General features: G+C 39.8%; 1 long non-coding RNA gene across 1 annotated transcript in view; it reads left to right on the top strand.

Annotated features, from left to right (window-relative positions):
- Positions 1 to 25,899, top strand: part of LOC144228398 (uncharacterized) — a 129,427-nt gene that overhangs the window by 46,793 nt on the left and 56,735 nt on the right. The window contains exon 2 of the long non-coding RNA XR_013334177.1: positions 23,564 to 23,647. This is a non-coding gene — a long non-coding RNA (uncharacterized LOC144228398). The remainder of the gene's footprint in view (positions 1 to 23,563; positions 23,648 to 25,899) is intronic.

The following is a 25,899-nucleotide window of genomic DNA, read 5'->3' as shown; positions in this document are numbered from 1 at the left end:
ACGCAGAGGGTAAGGGAAGACCCAAGAAAGAGGTCGATGGGTAGCAGGTTTAATAAGAAAGGAAACTTACTGATGTCGCTCTTTCTGGGCATCAGCAAGATGAGTAGATCTCTGCTCCTGCCTGCCAGAATCTTTAAAAGTTTATATGGAGGCCTTAACGAGGTTTAGTCTCCTATATTGTCCAGATGGTCTCAAAAACACATTACGCTCTCAAGGCTGTGCCCTTGAAACGGCTCCCACTGTGGGAACGGTGGGCAGAATGTACATTCCAAGGACACAGCAGGCGGTATGAGGAGACTCTGAGTGCCTCGGTCCAGCTTGTGGGTCACCAGGGGTCACATCCTCCAATGACCTTCCCCAACAGCCCCAGAGCCCTAGAAAGAAAGCAACGATAACACTAGTCTTTTCTCCCAGTTTGATTGAGATCCACTTGACATAGAACATCGTAGTCATTTAAGGTGTACAACATAATGATTTGATGTATGCCTGTGTTGTGAAATGATCACAAGTTTAATTAGCATTCATCCCCATACATAGTTACATTTTCTTCCCTGTGCTGAGAACTTTTAGGATCTGCTATCTTAGTAACTTTCAAATATATGATACAGTATTGTTAATTATAGATATCACATCAATCCCCAGACCTTATTTATGTTATAACTAGAAGTTTGTACCTTTCGATCCCCATTACCCAATATCCACACCCCTGCCTGCAAACCTAATCTTTGTTTCTGTAAGTCTGTTTATTTATTTATTACATACATTTATTTATTTATTTATTTACCTATTTAATGTTTATTTTTGAGAGAGAGAGCATGTGTGAGCCTGGAAGGGGCAGAGGCAAGGGAGACAGAAGATGCAAGCAGGTTAGACACTGACAGCAGAGAGTCTGATGTGGGGCTTGAACTCATCAACCATTAGATCATGACCTGAGCTGAAGCTGGACATTCAACCAACTGAGCCACCCAGGCGCCCTGAGTTTGTTTCCTTAGATACCACATATGATATGACATATTTGTCTTTCACTGTCTGACTTACTTCATTTAGACATAATAACACCAGGTTTACTGCCATTCAGATGACTGCTAGAAAGTGGTATGTTCTTATCCACATCCCAGTTTGTTAGTTTATTTGAAATTTATTGATTTAGAGAGCGAGAGAGATAGCATGAGCAAGAGAGGGTCAGAGAGAGAGGGAAGGAGAGAATCCCAAGCAGGCTCCGCACTCTCAGCACAGAGCCCAACATGGGGCTTGAATTCATGAACCATGAGTGAGATCATGACCTGAGCCGAAATCAAGAGTTGGACACCTAACCGACTGGGCCACATCCCAGTATATTTAGCCTGAAGGATAATTTCAGTGCCCAGCCTGTCAAAAGATATTGACATTACTGTACATGAGAAGAACAGGCTCCAAGGGCACGTGATCTTCTCTGCTCTCCTGCGTGGCTGCAGTCTTCCCTGGGAGGCCGTGCTGGTTGCCTGTGTGTGCAGTAGTGGGAGGAGTGCACCTGCGATGCACGTGTGTGCTCAGGTTGCCAGTCTGCTGTGCAAGTCCTCTCAAGAGGAGTATTGATTTCACGCCAAATGCAAGGGCAGGACGCTTAATAAACAGCAGCATTTTTTTGCCAGATTATCTTTAATTGAAAATATATCACAAGTGGCACCACAAAGTTTAAAAGAAATGTTAAGGAATGTCTATTACTCTAGAAGTCTGAAAGTTATCTTCACCTTGACTCATTCCCTCACTTTCCTCACTGGCCAGTTAGTTGTCCAGCCTAGGAATTCAGCCTCCAAATTTATGCTGCAAGTCAGTTATCTCCTTTGCACTCTGAGCTACCCCTGCCCTAAGGCGTGTTCTAGCACGAATTCAAGATCTTGGCAGCTTTCTAATTAGGATCCCTGCTCTAGGGTCTTCCTTAACAACTCCTCGCTCTACACTCATTTGGTCACTCTCCTGCTGAAAAGATTTAATGGAGAGATTATTTGCAAAGGGTTAGGATGCTATAAAGACAGTGGAGCTCTCTGAGGCTAGTAAGAATGGCAGCTTACCACCCCTGGGCCTGAGGAAGCAAGTAAGGGAACAGTGACCCAGAATGACTTGCAATTTTAGAATAGGGCTACTGGCCTTTGATAGAGGAATATAGTCAATGCCAAACTCTGAAAAGGTAGGGAAGGATCTGGGAAAATAAGCACCCAACCTATTTATGCATGTCTTTGGCTGTCCTGCTAGGAGTGTCCATTGTCAAACCCACCAAAATCTGGAAGACAAGCAAGGGAATATTGTTGTACAGTCCACAACAGTTAGCTCCCTGGGTACAGAGCAGGTGGAGAGAGGATGTGGGGAAGGGGACAAATTGAGGTAATTCCACACAGTAGCTTCTTCTGATTCCCCCAAGCAGAACTCCTTTCTTTCTCATTGATACTCCATGAACATTTTATTCATACCTCAATGGAGGCACCTGCCATATTGTATTTGTGAATTATTTCCATGTTTGGACCATAAGCTCCTTCATTTAAGGACTATCTTAATTGTCTTCATATCCTTCACACTTAGAATTGCCTGACACAGATTGGTGCACAACAAATGTTTGTTAAATAAAACAACAAAAGATGACAGGGACATCTTGATTATCTTCAATGGAAATAGTGGATAAGGGAAATCTCATTCTCCCTTCTGCATTTCATATATCGTATCTTTTGACAACTCTGAGTCAGTTTGAGTCAAGGATTGAAGGAAGAAATGCAGAAAGCAGAGGTGGTCTTGCTTAATTAGAGGAGATCGTGAATGTAAAAGCACCCTCTCAGGTATTGCCGGAGGCCGGCTCCAGCAGGTCCAGGGGTCTCTGAAGGATGGACTGTGTCGGCGAGGGAAAAATGAGAGAGCCAGGAGAATCTTTCTGGTCACCAGGCAGGCATCTCTGCTCTGACTGGGGCTCAACTTTATTTTGACGGCACGGAAGTAGCATTTGCCTTAGACAATGCTTTCTGATGACAAGCTTCTTTGATATGGAAGAATTTCCCAGAACATAGATTTGTAGAAGACTCTTGCATAACCTTTATCAATAGTGATTGAGGTAGGCGATTTAGATGCTTATCCTATGGGGAAGGAAGGGATCTTTAGCATCCAAGACAATGTTTTTAGCATGAAAAGGGTGAAGTTTAGTTCTTTGTGAGCAGGGGTCAATAGCTTGTTTGTTTAAGGAGAAGTATTAAGAAAAACAGCTCTTTTAGGAAACACAATGTCTGCTCCCATAATCACAAAAGAAGAAGTTCCTCACTAGGTTCCTTCACAGGGTGCAATCAGCATATTCAAGGCCAGAAAAAGTCATTCCGTATACTGATCACAACGTGTCTTGGGGGGCCGGTGCTCCAAGTAGAAACAATTGGATGAGGGCAGATATCTGTCCTTAACTCTAAATTAGGCTCTTTGTCTTATGGCCAGGTACAATTGTAACTCTTGTGTTCTTAGCCCCATTTCTTATGTAAGTCTTGGATCTGCAAGGCCCATAGGAAGAGACTTTTGACAGTCATCCACAATGCTTTCATCTGAAATCTCTTTGGAAAAGGCAGGAATATGCTTTTCCTTATGAGCAATCTGTGGGGAATATCGGTCTGATTTGGAATATGGTGAGGTCTGGTCCATACCAGCAGGCTCATTTCCAACATGAACCAGTAGTAGCAGAAGGAGATACCAGTTTTGGTTTCTCATGTCAGGAGCTGTGCAAACGCTGCCATTTCCTTGCTGTGACTGTCATCCAGCAAGGCCAGTGTGGCTCCCAGCAAGGTATGATCCCATTCAAATACCACAAGCATCATTTCCATTATTGTGGAGTAAAACTTAGGAGAAACGAAGAGAACCAACAGACAGCAGTCAATAGGGAGATGATGAAATCCTTCGCGAGTCTTTGTTACAGAAGAATGTTAAAACAGAGAGGTGCTTATTCAGCTAGATGTGCAAGCATGTTTGGGTGATTCACATAATAATTTCTGTGAAGAGCTTTGAGCTGCATGGAGAAAACCAGGAACACAAAGACTTAAGTGGTATTCTTAGTTACAATGTCTTTTTTTTTTTAATGTTTTATTTATTTCTAGGAGAGAGAGAGAGACAGCGTGAGCAGGGGAGGCTCAGAGAGAGAGGGAGTCACAGACTGAAACAGGCTCCAGGCTCTGAGCTGGCAGTCAGCACAGAGCCCTACGCGGGGCCCGAACCCACGAACCACGAGATCATGACCTAAGCAAAAGTCGGACGCTTAACCGACTAAGCCACCCAGGCACCCCTTAGTTACAATGTCTTATTGCATTGCTCAAGGCTTGGATTCTCTCCACCGCCCCCGCCCCCCTTTTTTTAGTTCTACTGCTTATCTGTGGCTTTCCCAGTTCTACCCCAGTTCCCTTTATACAATTACAGGGGTGCAGTGATATCATACATCCAAATGACAATGCTATGATCAAATTAACACCTTGAATCAATGAGGATTTTGAGCTGATCTTAAGGCAAATAAAGAAAATACTTAAGGGGGCTTGACTAGAGAAGATAATGAGTGACCGGAATCAACCAGGAACATACCAAAATGTTATGTCCGTTGGCACTTGACCTATGATCTGTAACACATGTTCCTGGCCTGCCAAGGAAAAAGGGCAGCTGGTTCCAGGATGAAAGAAACTTCTTAGTTTGTATTACTTGATACATAAAATTTGGGGTCTGTTTTGACGTCAATGATCCACTTTTACAGAATTTTCCACCAAATGATACAAACTTTATGGAGTAACTAAAAGATTGCCATAGGACCTCTCTGTATGATTTTGGGGGAATGAGAAAATGTGTGATTCATTGAAATTCTAAGTCTTACTTTATTCTTTCAGGTTGGGAAAGAATGTGGGATATTGCTCCCTAACGGCTTTTCAAAATTTTTTTAAAAAATCCAGAACATATAAATATTTATATCATGGCTTAAGCTTTCATGACTCTAAGGAGAAGTTTAAGATTGGATTGTACCTCTGGCCCTGCTCTCTCTCCCCTGAGAGCTGGCCTTATACCTTAGAGCACTAGGTTTGCATATTGAAATGCCAGCTTGACCTAGCTGCCTGAAAGTCTTGAATGTCAGGCCCACAACAGAATTAATTAATTTCTCTTACAAGCTGATAATTTCCTGTTACTCTCCTACGTAGTGCTAATTTCAGGGACACCCTTGCCACGAGAGAATTTTAGGTCCTCTGTATTTTAGCGCATCCTGGCATATGTACTGGTGTCATATACTGTCATTGTCACATTCTCAGAACTCATAGAAATGGGGGCCACATGAGGTAAACAGGGGTCATAACCAACTCAGTTCATGGTTACTGAAGCACTATTCAGTCAACAGAGAGAGTGCAGATACTTAATTTTTTTTTAATGTTTATTTATTTTTGAGAGAGAGAGAGTGCGCATGAGCATGAGCAGGGGAAGGGCAGAGAGAGAGGGAGACACAGAAACAGGCTTCTAAACTCTGAGCTGTCAGCACAGAGCCCTAGATGGGGCTTAAACCTAAGAACCGTGAGATCATGACCTGAGCTGAGGTTGGATGCTTAACCAACGGAGCCACCCAGGTGCCCCAGAAATTGAATACTTACTATAAACATATACATTTTCAATCATATAATGATGCTAAATTTTCTTCAAGTCATTTGGAGAGTAAATTAAAATGAGGGCAAAGGACAGGGCGTGAGAGCAGTACAAGCCTACAGTTTCCCTCTCTGTGGTATGTACCTTATTTGTTTCCTATCTCATTTTTAATTTCTTTCATGAAGCATTGCATTGTTTTATTCATTTCAGTTATACCCAGTGATTAAAAGCTAGGCCAAAAATAATTGTTCCCCAGTAGAGGCCCTGGCAAGCCATCTATAACCAATAGATAAAAATGACACCAAGGCATTGGAGGTGTTAAGTTCTTGCTCTTGCATTGACTTTAAATAAATGGATTTTAAATAAATTAAACAGGGCATATGTGCTTGTTGTAAAATAATTCAAGCAGGAACATTGTAAAGTTAATGGCTTTTGATGTCATATATGTTTTCCCCTTAGCCAGGCAGTATCATTGTGTGGGGGCTCAAGCCCCCTTTCCCTAGGCTCAGTCTATAAGGGCCTTTTCAGAAACCTTGCTGGTCCACATACACATGCGTGTACTATGCATATATATTAATCATATCTTTATACATATCATATTACTCATACCATTTGTCATATCTTATATATGATCTCTCTACTTTTGACAAAAATGGATCACACGTACTATTTTGCAGTTGATCTTTTGCACTTAATTATACACTGTGGGCATATTTCCATTTCAGTATGATGAGTCTACCACATTCATTCTAATGGCTGCAAAGCATTCCCTTGAGATGAATCCTATTTCAACAATTCCCAATTGTTTCCGGTTTTCAGCTATTATAATATGCTACACCAAACATCTTTCTTTGTACACATAATCTTTGTGCATTTTGGGAGGAACATATATGCAGAATAAATACTGAGAAATGGAATTGCTGGACCAAAGATATATGCATGTGAATTTTGAGAAATATTGCCAAATTGAGAAGGGCTGCATATATTTGTTCTCTCACTAGCACTGTGGGAAATGATTTTATTAACCGTCTTTACCAATTGATAAGCTCGGCCAAACCACAGAGGCCTGGTCTGGCTTTGAAGACAGGCAGTGAGACTCTAATCAATGTTGCTTTGATTTCATTTGCTGCTGAATCAGCAAACAAGCAGGACAGGGGTTGGTCCCAGGACCAGAGGTTCTCAAAGTGTGGTCCCTGGCCCAGGAACAGCAGTACTACCTATGAACTTGTTACAAATGCACGTTCTCAGGTTCCAACCTAGACCTCTTGAATCATAAACTCACATTGCAGGGCCCAGAAATCTGTGTTTTAGCAAGCCCTCCGGGTGATTCTGATATTTGCCAAAGTTTGAGAACCAGCACAGAAGAGTTTGATCAAAGTGAGGATACAGAGGATCNATGAGAGACTTTTGAATGCTGACAAAAACTGAGGACTGATGGATGTGGGGGGAGGGGGGGATGGGCATGGAGGAGGACACTTGTGGGGATGAGCACTGAGTGTTATGTGGAAACTAATTTGACAATAAACTATTAAAAAAAAAAAAAACAAAAAACAAAGTGAGGATACAGTTCCCCCATGCCTCTTTTATGGATCTTGAAGTTGAACCTGGAATTCTCTGGTTCAAGTCTGAAGGTGCCCAGGGTTACATATTCTCTGTATCTCCTCCCATTGGGGTGAGGCAGGAGTCAAACTGGCACTCAGTGAGCAATTATTCTCATAAAAGGCAAACTCAGCTGCTCCATAGTTACAAACTCTGTGTCCTATTTCTTACCACATTGGGATGCCACAGTGGTCATGCCAAGTAGTAACAAAATTTTGGCTTCTTGTCTATCTGAAAAATTGCACCTTACTCCATTTTTTTCTTTTTCTTAAAGTTTATTATTTATTTTTGAGAAAGAGGTAGAGAGAGAAATGGAGAAAGAAAGAGAGAGAGAGAGAGAGAAAATCTGAAGCAGGCTCCACGCTGTCAGCGCAGAGCCGGATATAAGTCTCCGTCTCACCAAACATGAGATCATGACCTGAGCCAATACCAAAAGTCAGATGCTCAACCCACTGAGCCACCCAGGGGCCCCACCGCATTCCTATTTAATATTCATTTGTTTAATAATAAGTGATGTTGAGTATCTTTTCATTCTATAAGCCATTTGCACTTTTTTCCCCTGACTCCTTCTTTGTGTTCTTTGCCATATTTTGTTTTTTGGTTAGCTGTCTCTTTATTAACTTATAGTAGCTATTTTAATTTTAAGGAAATTAGCCCTTTGTCATGTGTGCTGCCAATTTGTTTTTACTCCATTTGTAATTTGTCATTTGAATTTAATTACAGTGAATTTTTGCATTGCAGATAGTTAAAAGTTTTATGTAGTCAAATTTATTAGTTTTTATCTTTCTGAATTTTGAATTTATGTTGGCTTAGATGGATCTTCCCAACTGTAGAGTAATTTAAAAAAAGCTCATATTTTATTCTAAACCTTATGGTTTTATTTTTAGTATATTAAATCTTTGATGTAAATAGAGTTTATTATACTTAAAAGGAGCAAGATATGCATGTAAACATATTTTCCAGAAGCTTAAATGTTATCCCAATATCATTTATTAAATACTTTGTCTTTTCCTTAATGGTTTCAAGTAACCTGGTAATCATATTCAAAGTGAGAATGTATATTTGGCACTATTTCTAGAGTCTATTCTATTGACTGAGATTGTAATTAATTTATAGTTCAGTGTAGGGGGGAGAAAAGACTTTCAGCACAAAATTTTACTAACCAAGAGCAGAGTACACCTTTACAGTTACTCATTCTTTCTTTTTTTCTATTTTCCTCCGGAGTGACTTGAAACTTTCTTCATAGGTGTAGCGTATGTATTTAATATACTTGTGAATTAAAAAAAAATAATTGAGATATAGTTGAGACACGATGTTACATTAGTTTCAGGTGTACAACATAGTGATTGGACAAGTCTGTAAGTTACGCTGTGCTCACCACAAGTGTAGCTGTTACTATGCAATGTTATTACAATATCATCGACTCTATTCCCTCTGCTATACCTGTTGTCCCCATGATTTACTCATTCCATAACTGAAAGCCTGTATTTCCCTTTTCTCACTCCCCTTGCCCCATTATGCCCATCCTCGGAACCCCTCCCCCTGGCAGCCATCAACTTATATATTTGTGAATTTTTAAATGTGGTATTTTCCTGTTATCGTTTTTTTTAACTTTTTAATTTTTATTTTACTATTCTGCCAGTTTTCGGAGGATTTCTGTGGGAGGTTTTCAAGTTCACAATAATCATGTACAAAGAATATAAAGCATCCTATCTATGAGATTAGGCTTTTATTATGGAAGGTACTTTATTGTAGAATGTGACCTCCTTTCTAATTTCCTGCTTTAAAAAGTGTCACTGTGAATGAGGTGAATGTATAAACAACAAAATTTAACAATTTTAAGTTGGCAATTCTGAGTTTTGACAAAGGTATACAGTTGTTTTTTGTGTGTACTTATATAAAATACTTTATAAGTTATATTTTTGTATAATTGCATGAAAGCATAGTTTCTATTACTCTTGTGAATAACCACCACAGTCATGATATAGAACATACCTATCACTCCAGAAAGTTCCCTTCTGGCTCCTTTCTTGCTTCTTTCTATGCATGGCCCCTGGCAACCACTAAATGGCTTTTTGTCATTGTAATTTTGCCCTTTCTAGAGTTTTGTATAAATGGAGCCATACAATATGCAATCTTTTTGTGTCTGGACTTCTCCATTTGGTGCTCCATTGTATGGATATACAACAATTTGTTTATACCCACTAGTTGACGGACATTTGCAAATTTCTGGTTGTTAATGAAAAAAGTGGCTATGCACATTCAGATGCTTGTCTTTGGGCATATGTTATCATTTCTCTTTGGGAAGTACTTTGAGTGAGATTGCTGAGTTGCTAGGTAAAAATGTATTTCACTTAAAAGGAAACTGTTAAGCTGTCACACGGTTGTACCAGTTTATATTTCTACCCACAACAGGTGAGTGAGCCCACTTCTCCACCAGCATTTGGTATTGTAAATTAGTTTTTTTCTTTTTTTTAATTCTTGTGAGTGTTTGTGGCATATCAGTGTGGTTTTAATGTGTGTTTCCCTAATGGCTAAGGATATTGAGCAACTTTGTAATTGCTCACTTACATCTATTTTATTTGATGAAGTGTCTTTTCAAAAATTTTCCCCAATTTTTTAAATTGGATAGTTTGTCTTATTGAGTCATGAGTCCTTTATATATTCTCCAAACACTTTATCAGCTATTATGTTTCGCAAACATTTTATCTCAGTCTGACTTAACCTTTTTATTTTCTTAACAGTATCTTTTAAAGAACAAGCTTTTTAATTTTTGAAGTCCAATTTATTACTCTTTTGCTTCTATGGTTTATGTTTTTATCTTTTTTAAAAAAAATTTATTTATTTTTGAGAGAGAGACAGTATGTGAGTAGGAGAGGGGTAGGGAGACCATGAAATCACGACTTGGGCAGAAGTCAGCTGCTCAACCACTCGACTGCTCAACTGACTAAGCCACCCAGGAGCCCCACAGTTTATGTTTTTACAGAAATCCAGGGGTGCCTGGGTGGCTCAGTTGGTTAAGCGTCCGACTTTGGCTCAGGTTATGATCTCACGGTTTGTGGGTTTGAGCCCCACGTTGGGCTCTATGCTCACAGCTAGCTCAGAACCTGGAGCCTGTTTCAGATTCTCTGTCTCCCTTTCTCTCTAACCCTCCCCTGCTCACTCTGTCTCTCTCTCTTTTAGAAATAGATAAAAAACGTTATAAAAATTTAAGAAATCCAGTGTAACTAGAGGTAAAAAAATTTTTTCTACTACATTTTCTTCTACAAGTTAATTAAAATTTATCTCTTACATTAATTTAGGTCTGTGCTTTTTGAGCTAAATTTTGGATATGGTGTGAAGAGGAGGGTTGAATAGCTTTTCCACACTGAAATCAGTGTATGTATTTCTGGGCTCAACTATTTTTTGCAATGATTTTCATGTCAATAGCAGACTAACTTGATTACTGTAGGTTTAACTGAGTCTAAATGTGCACATTATACTAAGTGGGAGTTTAAGACTTCCAATTTTGTTTTTCTTTTTCGAAAGACTTCTAACTTTTTCTTTTCTTTGGCTTTTTTAGGTGAATTGCATTTCTGTATAAATTTTAGAATCTGCTTGTAATTTCTACACAAAACACATTTTGAAATGGTGTCAAATACATAGATCAATTTGAGGAAAATTGATATTCTAGGAATGTAGCATTTTTTGGTTAATAAACACAGTACATTTCTCCATTTGTCTAGTCTTTTTAAATTTGTTTCAGCAATATTCAGTAGTTTTCCATCTCCAGGTTTCCTATAGCTGCGATTTTTTTTGATTCAAGAGGTCCTGTTTTATTTCCAGTTTGCTGTGTTTCTATCACAATTGGGCGTTGAAGTTTGTAAAATACTTTTCTCCTGCATCTATTGAGATGTTCATGTTGTTCTTTTTTGGTCTGTTTATATATGATGAGTCACATTTTTTCCCCTAATGTTAAACCAACCTTACATTACTGCTAAAGAATTGCTAAAGGAATCACTTCAGACAGAAGGGAAATATCAAAAGGAAATTTGGAATATCAAGAATAAATAATATCTTTTAATTCCTGTTATGAAAGATTAAGAAATGAACATATTTGTGCTTTTCTCCTGACTTCCTTCCCCCCCCCAACGCCTTGCCTGTTTTTTCTTAGCTATATGGTTAGTTATACATTTCAATGTTTATACATTTGCATACTTTTCAGCCTTCTATATTCTAATCAGTTTCGCGCAAATACAAATACTTTTATACCATTAATCCTTTCTTTTTCAGTTCTTTTGATTATAGCACTTGTTTGATGAAAATTTGTCATCAAGTAGTTTTCTCCAAGGAGAGCTATTTTTAAACTTCTTGGCTCACAATTTTTTTGGAGCTGAGTATGACTGTATAGAAGTCTGAGGCCATTGTGATTTTTCTCCTTTAGGTGATTTGCTTTTTCAGACTGAATGCTCATATAACTCTACTTTTATTCTCAACAGTAAACAGCCTAACAAGGATGTATCATGTTGATTACAAGAACATATTGTTTTTCCCTGGAAGGGAAAAACAAGCCCCAGATTCTGGTCTCCCTTTATTTCAGAAATGTGTTCTATTTAATATTTGAACATTATTTTCTGATCCATGTGTTTGAATTCCTTCCTTGGTTAAGCTTGCTTTTATTCCATTTGATCTCTCTTCCATATCTGTCTTTCTAATTACCTTTTTTCTTTGTCTTTGCCATTTAAGTTTTGGGATTTTGATAAGCCTCTCTTTTATGTCCCCAGTACTTTAAAAAAAAAATACTTATGTATTATATTGTTTTATCTTTCCACATCTTTTTTATTTCTATGATGTTTGTATTGTTAACCTTAATTTTTTGGTGATCTTTACCAGCTCATACTCCCCACCTTTCTTATTTCCTCTGTAATTTCATATCCCTTCTCACAAAAATTTTCTTTTCGTATAGCTTTTCCCCCTTTTTTAATTTCTTGAGAGTGTAGAGAAGTATTTATCTATTTTTTTCCTGTATCTTGTGGTAATTCTTCTGATATATGTTCTGATGTATATATATTTCAATGTTTCCACCCTTTATTCAAAAGAATTATTCAAGTGGTAAACTTTACATGCTATGGCATACCGTTGCCCGTTCTGTTGATTGGAAAATCTTTTGGCCATATTGAGAGCAATCCCTGGATGGGAGAGATAGAAATCTGCCATTGATAAGAGGAAGATTGGATCTGGATGGTGGGAGAGACACAGGGCTGTGTATCATTGTATAAATGGGTGGGGATCTGGTGCTAGGATGTGACTTCCTGAGTGAAGAGAGGGGCAGGACTGGTCTAAGTAGTAAAACCCCTACCATAGCTTACCCATGCAAGCAAAGCTCTAGGGAACCATGTCCACACTACCATCAAGTATATCTTTGCTTTAAGTGCCCAAATTATTTTACCTTGGTTAAGTAAACACTAGAGTCACCACTGTAAAAAGTTTTCCAAGTGTATCATTTCTGCTGGTAACTGTATATGCTCATTCCAAAAAAAAAGTCAAACAATAAAAAAATACAGACAGTAGGGGTGCCTGGGTGGTGCAGTCAGTTAATCTTCTGACTCTTGATCTTGGCTCAGGTCATGATCTCACTTGGAGCCCTGCATCGGGCTCTGCACTGATGGTGCAGAGGCTGCTTGGGATTCTGTCTCTCCTCTCTGCCCTTCCCCTGCTCATGCTCACATGTGCCTGTGCTCTTTCTCTCTCAAAACAAATTTTTAAACTTAAAAAAAAATATGGACAGTAAAAGTGAAAGTTCATTGTGACTTTCTCCAAAATTTTCTTTTCTTTTTTTTTTTAATTTTTTTTTAAANGCGGGGCTTGAACCCACGAACCGTGAGATCATGACCCAAGCGAAAGTCGGACGCTTAACCGACTAAGCCACCCAGGCGCCCCTATCCAAAATTTTCACCCCTTTCTTATCTAAGAAGTAATTACCGTTCAGTGCATTGCTATCTTGAACTTTTCCTGTATATTCTTTTGCATTTAAGAATTTTCTTTTTTCACTAATATATCTTGGTAATCTTTTTATGCTAGTACCTATTTTTCTACTACAAAAATGACTTTCATAGCATTATACACTACAGCTGTACTATTGTTTGTTTAGTCACATAATGTTCTTGCCCACACATGTATCCTAAAATGCTGCAATGACCGCTTTTCTATGTGGATACCTAGTGTGTCTATTGCATAGAATCCTGGAAGTGGATTGTGTAGGTATGAGAAAATGCACAAAATGTAAAATTTTGATGAGTACTAAAAAGTTAAACTTCAAAAGTCTGTTCTAACTTATTCTCACTAATGAGAGTCTGTTTCCCTACACACAGTCTTGTCAGAATAAAAGAGTATCCTGCTTTTTCATTTTTGCCCATTAGATAAGTTTTTTAACTTGTTATTTAAAAAATTTATATATCCCAAATTACAGAGGAAGTTCAGCATACTTAAAACCTATACATTACACATAATTTCTTCTCTGAATTTGTCTATTTTTGTTAGGCCTTTTTTCTGTCTTTATTGATTTCCAGAGGTACTTTATATTGGTTATTAATACGTATCTGTCATGGATGTTGAAATATTTTCTTTTGGTCATTATGTCATCTTTGGTTTTTATTTATAATCTTCACATTATTCAAAGTATTTGAATTTTTAAGATCTTTTCACTTTATGGCTTATGAAAGTATTCCCCACTTAAAGATGAAGACATGAAGTTCCCCTATATTTTTTCCCAATACTTATATGTTTCAATACCTTTAATGTTTTATTGCACTTTGTTTTTAATCTTTCTATAAATAGCTATCCTGTTATCCCAACATCATTTATTGAACTGTTGGTCTTTTCTCTCCTGATTTGAAATATCACATGCTTTATCTTTTCATATTGATCTGTTTATTGATTCTTGGAACAATGCCACACTATTTTTCAAATTTAGAATGCTCCAGAAAGTCCCTCCTCATTATTCTTTAAAAAATTGTACTACTATTTTATTTCATTTTGTTATATTTTATTTCATTTAAGACATCCTTTTGTGATGTTGGTTGAGAATTGTATCAAATTTATATATAGTTTAGAGAGATCTGATATTTTTCGATACTGGATCTTTCCATCTACAAACATAGTTTGCCTTTCTATTACTTTAGAGCTTCTTTGACTGTCTTGAGCAAAATTTTACAAAATTCTTCATAAATGTGCATCTCTTATTTAAAAATTTTAAAAATATATGTATATAATTTTTAGAAAGTTAGAGAGACAGAGGGCAAGCAGGGAAGGGGCAGAGAGAGGGGGAGACACAGAATCCGAAGCAGCCTCCAGGCTCTGAGCTGTCAGCACAGAGCCTGACGCCAGGCTGGAACCCATGGACTGTGGGATCATGACCTGAGCCAAACTCGGACTCCTAACCAACTGAGTTACCCAGGCACCTCTCTTATTAAACTTAATTATGAGTATTTTGTTTTCTTTGCTCTTATGGGATATTTAAATACATGCTATTTAGTTTCTTCAGGTATAAAAAGGTAACTAATTCTCATATGTTGATCTTGTATTCATCTAACAAATTTCGCTGTTCTAAGGGTTTATTAGTAGACTGAATTGTGTGTCCTAGGCATTCACATTGTTAGATAATATTATTGTTTTGTCTTTTTCTTTCCAATATTTACACCTAATATTTTTCTTCTAATATTATAGAGTTTTTCAGTTAAAATTTTTTTTTCCTGTAATAAGTATTTATTACATTCAGAGTGTCTCTTTTATGGTGTTAAATTCCTTAAATACTTAGTGTTTCTTGTTTGCTCTTGTGGTTGAGATTCTAGATGGAGCAGTTCATTGCTTTTGGGGTGTATTTTCTCAAGCTAAATGAGGATCCCTGTTCATCTGGCAGTTGATGCAAACTAATCTCTTTGGGTGAGACTGTAAGAGGAGAAGACCAACGTGTGGCTGAAGTATAAAGGAGGCTTGACTTTCGGGAAGGAGGCTCTGGGTACCTCCTGGCAGACAGAAACTTTCTTTCTCTTCCTCAGTAGCCACTCTGGTAGTCTCTTATGTCAGCGTTGTTACAAGGGGTCTCATAACTCTCCTCTGGGGACAAATGCAGTGGGAGGGGGAGAGGGCAGAGGAATGGGGAGTGGCTCTCTCATCTGTGCCACTCTTCAATGACCTAGAACACTGTCACATGCTCCTTCCTCCATCCACTGCCTCTGACCCTGGCATTATCCTGGAGTTCCTCTGGGAAAGAGCACCTTGTGGGATGTTTTATTTTTTACTGAGAGGGGTTCCTCTTTGGGGATATGTTGCCAATCTGTTCGCCATTGCTCTATCACTTCTAGAAACCCTGCACTTTGCTAGTCAGCTGGTAAACCTTGTGTCCAGTGTTGCTCACTTATTTCCTTTTTGAAGGCGGTGCCGGATTTGATTTGTGCACAGACTTCATGTTAGATCCGTTTTGATTAATTCTTATTCCTGATCAGGGGTAGTGTCATCCAGGCCTGCTAATTTGCTCAAGAGTTGAGTGGAGAGTGAGCAAGGAGTGACTGGGAGCAGCACTTTATTCACTATTTAAAAAAATTTTTTTTCAGGCTTTAATGAGGCTTATATAACATGCAAAAAACACAAAAATAGGAGGAAAAGAATCATTCATAATTCTATTATGACAATTACTATTAGTATTTAGATACATTAACTTTTAGTCTTCCCCTTATGCATATTTTAACATTCTTGTGATTACATTCACTAGAACATTTTGTATTTATTTTTCAATTAACATCTTACTACATGTTTCTTATATTATTAGAAACACCCGTGATTAAATCCATACTTTAATAATGTCATAAGATATAATCAAACAGATTCTCCAAGGGTAATATTTCCCTGTGTAGGGCCGTTTAGGTCAATTGCTATTTGGCTATTTTATTATTAAAAAGGAAATTTTATTTCTATACATTTATTATTTATTTTTTGAGATAACAGTAACAGTGAAATGTACAGATTCTAAGTGACTAATTTAATGAGTTTAGATAAATGCTTACATCCAAGTAACCATGATTCCAACCAGATATAGACGACTTACTGGACTCATTTTAATAATATAGTGACAGACACCTATAAGAAGCGTCCCCATATTTGGATCGTTAACTTAGCCTGTGTTCCTAGAAGTTAAATAATGTTGTCTCATTTTGCGAAAATCAAACAGACTTTTACCAAAATGTTTTTCAAGGGGTTGGATCCCACCGGGCAGTGGAGAGTGCCAGAATTATTCAGTTGTTTCTCTGTGATCTCCTTGACACACTGATCCGCCCCAGCAAAGGAAAGATCCACTGTTTCTTCCTGAAAGCAAATTGTGACTTTGTCAGTACCCACCCCCAGCCAACACGGCTCTGTGTGTAACTGTGTGCCTATTTATGCATAAAAAATTGCCATTTCTGCTTTTAGTGGCTTCAGCTATTTTTAATTTCTTGAGGAACCACCATGCTGTTTTCCAGGGCGGCTGTACCAGTCTGCATTCCCACCAACAGCGCAAGAGGGTTTTCTTTCCTCTACCTCCTTGCAATCACTCGTTAACTCTTACCTTTTGATAATAAAAGTCCTAATAGGGGTGAGGTGATATCTTATTGTGGCATTGATTTGCCTTTCCCTGACGATGCAGGCTGATTAGAAGCTAGATGGCCAGGCAGCTGGGGCATGATGCAATCAGCCTCCGTCCTGGGAGAAACTGAGAACGGGGCGCTCACCTGTTGCCTCTGTCCTGAGCCCCACGCATATGGCTGCAGGGGTTGGGGTGCTCCGAAGCTGCCTCTTTGTTTGCTGTAGTCCTGTGGGGTTCAGTGCGAGCTCTGTTGGCTCTCAGAGCCAGGTCAGGTGGCTGCTGTCAAAGTCGGAGCACTAGCTACGTGGACAAAGTCCTTCCGGGGAGGCACCGGACACTTAGTTTTATTGCTGGAGTGCACCAGCGTGGGCAGGCTGGGGAGTGCTCACCACCTCACTCAGGCTCTGCGGAGGATCCAGTCATCTGCTAGATGCGTGCTGGTTAGAAACTGGACTCTTCCCCAGCAGCTTGTGAAGTATGCAGTCAAACCCTTGAAGGGAAAGACCGGGAGATGCGCGCTGTTGGAGATGCATGCTGAGCCCTGAGGAGGTAGCCATGGTGCGTTCTGTGCTAACAGCTGATGCTTTCTTGGCCAGGGTCCCTTGGGACTCCTGAGTGAAAGCCCTGCTGACTCTCAGAGCTAAGTGATTTAGAGCTCTCTGTCTGGTGGAGGTTTTCAAAGTTGGGGAACTAGATGTGGGATCCAAACCCCTTTCTCTTCATGGAGAAGCTGGTATTTGGGGGTTCCCTCCCAATTGCATGTCATTATGCTGAGTGTGATACTTAATGGTGAGGTTTCTTAGCCTTTCTTCAGTAGTCCCATATGTGGGAGTCACTCAGTTAGCTTCTGCATCTCTCTCCGAGGGAGCTGCTCCGTGTATAGCTGCACATTTGGTGCTTGTGGGAGGAGGGAAATTCAGGAGCCTCCCATGTCATCATCTTGTTCTGGAATAGTAAATAAATGGTTTTTGACTAAGGAAGCTCTACTGGGCACAGGAATTGGGATTTGACTGGAAGACAAAACTTACTTCAATTTATTAGGAGAACTCATCAATCTAGCTTTTGTCCTTTTAAGAAAGGAGTTACCATTTGAGACAAATATTGCAAGATTTAAGAAGTTCAAAGACTTGATATATTTCTGTGGAATATTCTGGTCCAACTTCCAAATCACCTCTGGGTCAGGACAGTGGAGATGGTTTAAAGCTTAAAACAGAAACACATAGGTCAGTGGAGAGTTATATCTTTTGTTACTGCTGCAAATATACAGGAAAATGGAATTAGCATCTGCTTGTACTATTCCAGCCATGCCAAAGGCAAACTTCCTCTTGCTTTAACCTCTGGATTTTGAATAACCATATTAAGCAAATATTTATTAAAATATCTCAGAGCTGTATCTCTTGATCCACTAAAATAGTAGATTTTAAGGACAGAGCCTTTTTTTAAAATGCTAATCTAATATTTGCTAAACTTAGATTTGTTTGTATGTGTGTGTGCACGTGCATTATATATGTGTGCATGTGTGTATGTGTTTGTGCATGTGTGTGTGTGTGCACTTCACATCTCATGTGATCATCTCAGCAACACTTGTAGTTTTTATTTATTTTCAACCTTCCTTTTTATTCCCTTCCACTACCACAGTTTAAATATTCAAAACTCTCATTGTGCAAGATTTAGTCATTATGTTGTTAGCTCCTCTTTTTTAAAAATTTTAAAGAATTTTTAAAAATGTTTTATTTATTTTTGAGAGAGAGAGAGAGAGAGACAGCATGAGCAGGGGAGGGTCAGAGAGAGAAGGAGGTACAGAATCTGAGGACGGGCTCCAGGCTCTGAGCTAGCTGTCTGCACAGAGCCTCACGCGGGACTCAAACCCACGAACCGTGAGATCATGACCTGAGCTGAAGCTGGACGCTCAACCGACTGAGCCACCCAGGCGCCCCTTTTGCTAGCTCTTCTATGATGTTTATAAAATATGTCAACACCCTATAGTGAATTGGCATTGTTTTGCTATCCTACTTGCTATCAAAGAAATAAAACAAATGCCCCCAGGCAAATAATCTAACTCATTACCCTTCCATAGCATTTTAGAAATGGGAAATTTATAAATTATAAGAGCTGAGCATGAAGGGAAGATGTGCTATCTTACCCCAAAGCCTGTCACTCAGAGTCCTGGGGAACAGTGGAGATGGGCACCAACCCCCATCCACTGCCCACCCCTTCGCTCTCCATCTGCACCATTCACCTGAATGCATTAGTCTCGTGGAGAGGGAGATAGATGGAAGCAGAGCGTGCACCTGCAATGTGGTGTGACTGCTGTCGCTTGGTAAGAGGTTGCCAGGGAAGCAATTTTTAAAAAACAGGGGAGGAGAATTGTCAAGGTTTGGTCTTTTGTGAAATTTGCCTGTCAGAACAGATGATGCATTTGGGCATAACACTCTCCTAGTTTCCTCTTCTGGCAGTTTTCTCCCTCATTTTCAAGGCTTTCAGAATTTTGCTGCAACTTATCCTTTTAAGGGGCTTTCCCCTTCACATATTTCTCCGGTGAGCGTTAGTCTTGAGAGGTGAGAGATGATGTTTAGAAAAACACTCAGGACTGATTTGCTTCGAATCAGGCCAGCCAGTCCGCAAGCCCCTCCAGCAACTGCCCTTACTCCCCTCCCTCGAATTGAAGCCAGTAACCCACCTGTGCTCAGTTTGAAACTGGAAAACAGTTTGATATTATTCAACACTCTTGGGTCAGACTAGCTCAGAGGGCAGTTGGCTTTTTCTGGGAAGAGCCTGAGGAATGACGTGAGTTTTGAAGGCGCAGAGCAAGCGGGAAAATGTAATATGGAAATGGTTGTGATATACTCTCCACAGACCTACTAGAATCTTGAGACTTTTCTGTTTTGTAGAGTGGGTGAGTCTTTAAGACTGCCAGTTGAAATATTCACCCAAGGAGGGCTCATTTGCAAAGGGCATCCTACTGACTTACATTGTAGAGTTTAATCCTTACCACTTTTTTGAGGAAGTAAATATTATTATCCTTATTTCATAGGATGCGACTGAAGCTCAGGAAAATCATGCATGGGATAAGTGATGGCATCTGGATGAAACCTGGAGCTCTTACTCTGTTCTATAGATTTTTCTAGTATCTAATCTCCCAAGCAGGAAAAAAAAAAATCCATCTCTAAAGTACATGGCCTTGCTTTCTCTGAAAGAGTGGATAGTAAGGAGGTGGGGTGGCAGTGGGCAGCAGCATTATTTATGTATACAGAGGGAGAGAGGGCCTCTTTAGATTGGGAGTCTCTGGTGTAAATAGGACCGCTTCTTTGATTTTATTTCATAGTTAAATGATACTGGTGAGTGAAATAAAGGCCCCATTCTAAGATCTCATCTCTAATTCCCTGCCATAAGCTCTAAAACAAAGGGGACTTATCGTTTGCCTTAATAGACTGTGCTGTGTATGTACCCGGAGACAGCAAAATTCCAATTAAAAGAGTATTGATTGCTCATAAATTAATGCCAACCATTCAGAATCAATAGTCACTGAACTTCTTTTAATGATTTTTATTCTGAGCCCTCTTGGCCCTAGTTTTTTGCTTATTAAATGTTCCGCTGTAATTGTATGCCCAATTAACATGGATGATTCTTTCCCTATTAACATATAGTTTTCGATTTTTGTCTAGTTAGCACAACTAATCATTGCATATGAAAGCCAGTGGAATCTTGCAAACTCCCAAGCCTTCCCTCAACTGCTCCCGGAGATAATTTATATGCTTTCATTCCTCTAAGCCCAAAGCAGGTAAATATCTTCAGTAAAGCTGAACAGAAAAATAGAAAATCTGTAAAATAGGGGGGAAAAAAGCAGAAAAATAAAGCAGAGAACATGAACTGTGTCATAGGGAAGTTACTGCTGGATCAACAGGGGATATAATTTCATTGCCTGTGAGGCAAAATCGTGATCACATGTGCTCTGGACATGGGCCACTGTACCTCTGTGAGAGGCTGCCCTAGAGTGCCGTGCTAATTAAATCTGAAAGGGAGACATCTTGGGAAGCTACCAGTGGTCAGGCCGGAGTCTGGCGGTACAGTGAGAGGTTATGTTCAAGAACACACATTTCAGAAGACAGATGTGATCACTGTGTGAGGCTGGGGTGAAATTGATCTTTCAGTTCAATGGCTGGCCTGGGACTGTGAAGTAACCTGTGGCCAATCAAGATATTTTTGTGACTCATGTTAGCCCTTCAACTCCAAGGATTTCACCCCTCTTAGTCCCATTGGTGTCACACCCAAGGTCCATTAAAGATAAGCAGCCATGTAGATTCTGCCTTCTTTGGCATTTCTCTTCTAAAGAGAATTGCTCATTTATTTAACTAATGTCTGCTTTCTGCAGTAAGGGCTTTTTGATGGACTGGCAGGATGTGGGAGAGAGGGAAAGATTCTAGGGGTGAAGTAAATCAAGTAGGAACATGCCTCAGGGACCAGGAGACCCAGGTTCTAACTCCAGCTCTGTCACAAACTGGTTTCAGGTCCTTTAATTTCTCCGTGTCTATTTGCTTTTCTCTATAAAGTTGTACCAAATAACCTTATCCCTTCCAGGTCTAAAATGTATTCTATTGTAGGATCTAGAATAGTATCCTCCAACTGTTTTGCCCATGTGCTCCCTAAAGGAATTTTAAAAGGGTATGTGCCCCCACATTGTAAAGTCCACGTGTTATAAGTTTAATTAGTTACAAAACAATGTAATTTTCACCATATTGTGTATTGCATAAGAGTTTTAATATATTTTTTAATCAAAAATGAAGTTGTAGATTTAGCTCATCCTGTATATGGTATATGTTGCAATACCATCTCATTAACAAAGCCAATTCTTATTGTCAAGTCATTCCATTAGATTGCTTATTTTCCATCAGAAAAGAGTCAGACGTAATTTCTTCATTCACATAAATTTGCTAACACGCATCCTGGTGACAACCTCATTTTAGAATACTAATTCTGGGATGATTAACTAATTAGATATGCAGAAAACTAGTTAGCCAGGTAGCTTCACTAGGGAGCTTTGCCATGAGTATTTCTTAATTTGTGCTTAAAGGACTGGCGCTCAAGAACAATGGGTTCTTCAGTGTGTTCTTGTGCTTGGTGCCAGGGAGGCTAGTAAACTATGGGGCAAGGTACCATGGTAGGTCTCAGAATGAGTGAGAGGTATGCCTTTATTTTGTAAAGTGGGAGAATAGTGATTATGAGATGAGAAGTGGTAAAGAATGAGAAGCCTGCAGGCATGTCATGAGGCAAATTTAGTTTTGGAAAAATATGTATGGAAGTTGAGGAAATGGATTCACTTAAAGTCACCATGTTGCATATCTACAGGGAAGTTTTCAGGTACCCCTATTAAGGGGTACATAACCCAGATGCACAGAGGAGGGGTAGAGAGTATGACCCTTTCCATTGTTACTTCATGCCACCATATCAATAGGTCCAATATGCCAAGGACTATCTTTTGCAAAGGTCAGCATGAATGAATTGCCCATTACGTGACTTTCTATGATCAAATTTCCAAGCTCTCTCATTAGGATTCTGTTACCTTATCAGGTATCATTTATGGAGACTCTAATTTATAGATGCTTCGATGCTTCTGGGAATAGAAATATAATTTATGCAGTCTATGCACATTCAGCTTTTCCAGAAATCAGAATGCCTCGAGACAAAATGAGGTGTTGATTAAAAGGAGTGATTTTGAAATTATTTGCCTTGGGTTTGAATTCTGTCTCTATAATTTTACTTGTGGGATCAGGCTCAGCCTCGGTTTTCTCATCTATTAAATTAGGTAAAGAGAGTTCTCTCAAAGTGTTTATTCTGTTTTCTCCTTTTGTTCTCTTGATCCTACTCCCACATCCATTGTGTCATCTTCTCTGCTCCAATTGATTCCTTGGCGGCAGATCCCTGCAGGCTACATCACCAGGCCTCCTTTTCCAGTTAGTTGACTTCCAGTAGTTGCCAAGGAGAGACACTGGTGGAGATCAGAGGGTGAAGGAAGAGAGAGGGCAAGTATTTCTTCTAGACGCTCTTTCTGCTTTGGGCCATATTTCATGGAATGTTTGGAATATTTCAACTATAGCTTTTGGATGGTCCTAACTTAATATTTTCAAATCAAATTCCCTAATGCCACCCTCCCCTTTCACGCCTTTAAATGTATGGGTGGTAAAGTCTTCCCACTCTTTCTGGTCTCTGACTATATCATGAGAAAGAATTTGATGCCATTTGAATTAGATTCTGATTCGTGGCAGGAGCTTGGATGCTAAAGAGCTGTTGTTCTTTCAGTCTTCAACAGATATTTATTGAATCTACTAAAGTCGGGTATATTCTATTGTGTTTACTGCTGTATTCCTAGCACCCACATAGGACTTGGCATGTATTATGGGATCAATAAATATTCATTGGTAGAATACCTACTAGGTAAACACTGTACTGGGCCTTGGTGACTAAATGGTGAACCAGATAGAAAACTTTCTGGCCTCATGAAGTTTTCTAGCCATGAGGATTGAGTGAGGTCATACAAAACAATACAAAGCCTGGCACTGCTACGGGGTTGACCCATCTAAGAAACAAGCTTGGTCTTTATCCTCCCCGGTCAACTGGTCCTAAAGGACTCCTCCATGTGGTCAAAGGTGTGAGTTGGAAGAGAGGTGAATTATATAGGAGCCAGGGGCATCTGATTAGGCAGCTTACTTGTGTTCTCTGGCTAATTTTGCATCTAATCCAGGATTTACCATTTCCATTTTATAGTGGACTGCTGCTGCTGGCTCTGCTTTACCTGTTAACATAGTAGACCTGACAGCTCTTCATGGTCCAGCTACAAGATTACTTGGGGTAAGTGCCCAATGGCATGCTGGAAGCTGCTTTTTGAATGGCATGTAGCTGTTTGCTATAGACTGCATGGACTTTCTGTGGAACTGTAGGGGCCTACATTGTGATTCTTCTGCTGGGACTTGCCATAGATTCCACATGGTGTCTCTTCCCCCCACATATACCTCTACGTACATAGGGTCGGCCAAGTTGTATGGCCAGGAGACAGGGCTGTGCGAACCACAGACTAGACCTGCTCTTGGCTTCACTCAAAGCCACCAGCCTTCCTTGTCATCTGCCAAATGGGTCAAAATAGTATTCCCAAGTGGGGAAATATACTGCCTCTAGAGTATGAAAAGATTTGTGAAAGCAACGTGCTTCTGAGGAATTTCAACGTGCACTAATTTGCCCCTAAGTTTAGAGATGTTCTGGCAAACTCCAGGCTACTGGACTACTGGACTTCAAACATGATTGATGTGGTGGCCCCCTGTGAATCCATAGCCTTTATAGCCCATGCTCTGGTATACACATGCCTTACTAAGTGCTCAACTGGATGTGCCACATTCTGTTCATCTGGTTTGGTTAATAGAATGTCATTAATATAGTGGACCAATGTGATCAACTGCAAAAAGGTGGTCCAGGTCCCTTCAGACCAGATTATGACAAGAGTAAGAGAGTTAATACAGCCCTGGGCTAAAAGCATAGATGTATACTGTTTTCTATTCTATGTGAATGCAAAATGCTATCCTCATTATGACAGGGATAGAAAAGAATGCAGAATTGCCAGATTAATGTTATCCTACCTTATACTAGAAGCTGCGTAAACCCTTTAGAGCAAAGCTACCATATCTAGCCCAGCAGCTGTAAATGGGCCAATGCTTTGTTAACTTGGTAACAGTCTATTGTCCTCCACCATGAGCCATTTGGTTTTTGAGGGGTCTGACTGGTGACTGCATTGGGAAATCATGGAGACCCCTATCTCTGCTCTCCTTTGTAGAGGTGACACTGCCTTCCCCTCTCCAAGCATGCATTTTTGTTCTGATTTATTATCTTGGTCAAGGAAGAACTTGGCTTTCTTCATCATGAAGTTCTTATACTACCATGTTAAGGAACCAATATTAGCATTTTTTTTAATCTGCCAAGTATGTCTTTTCCAATGACGTAGTTGGAGTCTGGAAGAAATGACCACTGGATGGGTTCATGGGTCCAGTGGATGAACTGTGACATGGACCTAAGTCAAGAGTCCCCTTATTACTGGTTTCTGTGTGCCCCAGCATGAGGGACCATGGCGACACTTTGGATTCCTGGGTCTGGATGCTACTTTAGATTCTTTCAGTTCTTGACAGGCCTGGGCATTATCTTGTCCTCATCGCATGGTTAGTTAAGTCAATGGCATTTGGCCCCTATGAGGAAGGACCTGGGAGTTTACTACCCAATATATCTACTGTGAGGTTTCAGACTCTTTCTTCAAAGGAACTGATTTCTCCTTTAATTAGGGTCTGAGAATAGGTTTGTTTCTGGAAATTGGGCAAGTGATACTAAATTTTTATTGAGGTGGCCACTGTCAGCTTCCTGATCATCTTGATTATTTAAATTAAGGATTACTGTCATTTACTGCCCATCTATTTTGCCTCTGGAAACACTGTCTTCTATTGACCATCTCCAAAGCTGTGTGAGAGTCAGACCTCCCTCCCCACCGGCCGCTGTTCCAACCTTGCTTCTTATTGTGATACTTGTGTGCATTTGCTTGTGGGGGCAAGTGCTGGCCCTCCATGTCTATTTTTGCAGGATCCCAGCATCTCCCTAATCATGAGGGAGTGCAGTTCTGTAGCCGTAAGTTTTACTCTTAGCCCCATTCATGACTGGCTTCATGGGCATGTGACCTGTGCGTTTGCTAAGAAGGGCCCCATACTTTGTTTAGTGGTCTGCTGTTGCAGTCCTGCAATTCTTTTTAAACAGAGGACTCCATGTGTTCATTTTGCACTGAGCTTTGAACATGCTGTTGCCAAGCCTGGTCCTGCTCTTCAGAGGACAGCCACTGCTGAGCTTCTCAGTGCTGCGGATGCACTTCTCTCCAGTGTGTTCTTTTTCTTTTTTTTTTTTTTTTTTAAATTTATTTCTGAGAGAGAGACAGACAGTGTGAGCAGGGGAGGGTCAGAGAGAGAAGGAGGTACAGAATCTGAAGCAGGCTCCAGGCTCTGAGCTGGCTGTCAGCACAGAGCCCGACATGGGGCTCGAACCCATGAATTGCGAGATCATGACCTGAGCTGAAGTCG

Source organism: Crocuta crocuta, unplaced genomic scaffold, assembly GCF_008692635.1.
Source record: "Crocuta crocuta isolate KB4526 unplaced genomic scaffold, BGI_CrCroc_1.0 scaffold369, whole genome shotgun sequence".
In the NCBI taxonomy this organism is placed as follows: Eukaryota; Metazoa; Chordata; class Mammalia; order Carnivora; family Hyaenidae; genus Crocuta; species Crocuta crocuta.
This window is presented reverse-complemented; position numbering and strand designations above follow the sequence as displayed.